At 38.1% G+C, this 3,230-nt stretch overlaps 1 long non-coding RNA gene across 1 annotated transcript; it reads right to left on the bottom strand.

The window, feature by feature from the left end:
* Positions 1 to 337: 337 nt before the first annotated feature.
* On the bottom strand, positions 338 to 993 carry LOC113024480 (uncharacterized). Its single transcript, XR_003272665.1, has 3 exons — positions 879 to 993; positions 468 to 605; positions 338 to 381 (listed from the first exon to the last, which is right to left on the bottom strand). It is a non-coding gene; the product is annotated as an uncharacterized LOC113024480 (long non-coding RNA).
* Between the last annotated feature and the right edge of the window lie 2,237 nt (positions 994 to 3,230).

The raw sequence follows: 3,230 nt of genomic DNA, 5'->3' as shown, positions 1-3,230 counted from the left end.
CTTCACAGTGTGAGTCTGAGAGTTTCTGAACAACAGGATGAGCTGCTACACACCTGACACCACATTCAAACACACACAAGCTGCAAATCTGACACAATATTTTAGACCAAAGAAAAAGGTTCACAATTTGCAGTTAACATGAAGATATTCTAGAGTAGAAACAACACACAGCACACAAGTTTCATGTAGAGATGATTGTTTATTCTGGATGTTATTTTCATTCAGTTATTTTCCATTATTTTGAGCAATTTTCTGATTTATCCAGTTCATGTTAGAACAAACATTCACAGTAACAGCTGGTCCAGTACAGACACGTTCAAAACCAGAACTGATTACACCATAAATCATGTTGTTGTAAATCACTCCACCACCAGAATCACCCTGAGAGAAGAGAAATGTAGTTTGTGCTCCCCAAAATATCTAAAACAAACACAGATGATATACAGTAATATTAGCAGTCAACCAACCCCACGTGCATCTACTTGATGTTCTTCCAGACACAGCCTGTTGTTATATGGCACATATGCAGTACACTGAGAGTATCTGGTAGGCTCACAGTCAGCAACACACGTCTGCACACTGAAGATTAGGTGGTTCATCAGGGACTAGAGAAAAAGGAAAAGAACAAAAGTTATTCATAATCTTTCAAAAGCTAAAATTTTGAGTAGAATGATGTTTCGTCTTTTTTTATGTTTCCAAATGATTTTTAAACAAGGAACTTGGCGCACAGTATATCTACTCCAAAATTTACAAAAATAAAAAACTTGTTCTTCATTCAGTATTAAACAAAAACATAAATGTAAGTATAAAACAGTCACAGAAACCGAAATCAGATTCTAGCATTAACTGTGAAATAATCAAACAAAATATGGTCTTACGTGTGTGGCCGGTGGCATTTACTCTATAACCACCAAGTCCTGCAACCTGAACGACGTCTCCTCTAGAAACAGACAAAAAACAAAACAATCATAAATTAATTTCACATCCATCCATGTGACATGAACACAAAATAAATCAATAAATCATATGATGTACTCTGCAGGCTGGGTATTTCCAGGTGGCTGAAGTGTTTCCAGGCTCCTTAGACAACCATGAGCTGGATGACTGAGAACCTACAAACACACACGAGCAGCAGTTTATTTAATGTAGCGGTGAGCACTGCCCAAACCAAAAACCAAAAATATATATTGTACCCTACTTCAGCCAATCAGCAGTCTTCATCTGTTTCAGCATCAAACACACAACCACAATTTGGAGAGAGGTGAGAGATCCACACACCTTCATGAGAGGAGTCACTAATGTAAACTAACACCACACATGATAATCATGGATCCTAACATAGTTGATACTTTTTATGTGAAGTCTGGCACTAAACCTCTGTGTTCCTGTCATACTGCATGTACTATATATACATGTAGCATATACAAAGCACAATAATTAAGCTGTTAATAATTAACAATGTCTTCTGTAAGTATTTCATTTTAAAATACACATCCATTCATGCATTAATGTTTAATGTGTGAAACATTTAAAAAGTTAGTTAAATAATAAATAATAATAATGATAAAAACCCTCTGTAAAGGACTTTTGGATTTGATGCTTTATGTCTGGATCTTGCGCTTTTGCACCATCTGGTGATGAACAGTGGAATGTAGAGTTGGTTGCATTTTTGGGTCTCCACCCAACCCCTTTTTTGCTAGTGTAGCGCCTCTACTCAGGACCAGTACACTCTCACTTCAAATAGAGACCCTAGACATCTTTCTAGGTTCAGGAGGAGGTTTTGTTTTGGAGACTCACAAAAGGAGTTGGCTTGGAAGTGAATAACTGGGACCTTTATTGCCTCAGTACCATTTATACACATATACAACACAATAACCCAAATTGCACGCTAATAGTGCATTTTTAAAGGTGAATACATGTAAAACAAAACAAAATAAAGACATTTAAATGGAAGATTTATACTGAACAGTATCAGAGCTCTTGGGAATGGATGAAACAGATTAAAGTGTTCCTGTTGTGAAGTTTGAATTGTCCAGTCTGAATTGTCCTTTAAAGTCGTTGAAAACCCAAACAGGTGTACTGTAGGGGAATTGTCAGTGTGCAAACCCTATTATCCGGGTAGGAAAAGTAGTGCATAGGGCTTATCTGTAATCCAGGGTTGCTTGAATCAGTTTCTCAGGCAAATCCCACAATCCGATCGCATGGCTGGCCACACCATTTCACGATCATCCAGGATCTCATTTGGGCTGTTCTCGCCGTCAGTGGTTCTCCAGAATCCTTCTAGTAGTTAAAAAAACCAATCTACACAAACAGTGCAGAACAATCAATTTCTTTTCCCATTTTGTGTTCTTAACATGAGCTCATTAACTTCTTTTCCAAATGTATTAATCACAAATGGCATTCCCTTTAGCTTTACCAAGTTACAAGAGTTACAGTAACTTGTTTGTACCAGTATCAACAATTTTATCAAAATTATATCACAACAAAGAACATCAGCAGCTTAAACTGTAATGTAAACAGTCATAGCAATGAAAGTGACATTCATCCTTAAGGCTTACAAGCAAATGTAACTTAATTCAGTGCAAATACTATTAAACTTGAAATATGCTCATATCTATTAAGACATAACCATTCTAATATAAACAGAGCTATTGCTTCTACTTGAATACCTCCCCGATCGGAATATGGCTTCAGCGGGGTGGGGTGGCTAACAGCTATTAGCAGCTAGCATCGCATCTAGCATCGGCATCGTTTAGCTCAAAGCATTCAACACTTATAACACACTGTAAAGAACAACAGGAGAAGTGAAACAACACGCCAGATTCTCATAGCTCCCGATTGGTTTTTGTTCAAAGGTTTCTGAGCTGAATCGGCTAGTGAAATACATTATCTAACTTAACAGGTAGCTAACGAAAGCACGTGACTCACCGGGATTTTCAGACACAAATAACTTGACAGACGTTATTCCCTTTGTGGTCAGAGTTCGGGGCCTAATAAAAGAGTACCTTATTAGCATTTATACGTAAAACAATCTGGTCTCATTAACCGGGTTGCAGTATTGCATACCAAGATACTTTTTCCATGCGCTCCGACACGTACTTGACCGCCATCAGAGGGAAGATCTCACAGGAAGAGAGAGGTAATACTTCCTGCGCACTAGACGCAAGGTCGTCAGAACACAAGACTGCATCACAGCGCCCCCCTGTGACAATAACAGGCTATAGCCTTAG

The sequence above is a fragment of the Astatotilapia calliptera genome, chromosome 6, assembly GCF_900246225.1.
Source record: "Astatotilapia calliptera chromosome 6, fAstCal1.2, whole genome shotgun sequence".
In the NCBI taxonomy this organism is placed as follows: domain Eukaryota; kingdom Metazoa; phylum Chordata; class Actinopteri; order Cichliformes; family Cichlidae; genus Astatotilapia; species Astatotilapia calliptera.
The sequence above is the reverse complement of the archived record's forward strand: the minus strand, read 5'-3'. Positions and strand labels throughout refer to the sequence as shown.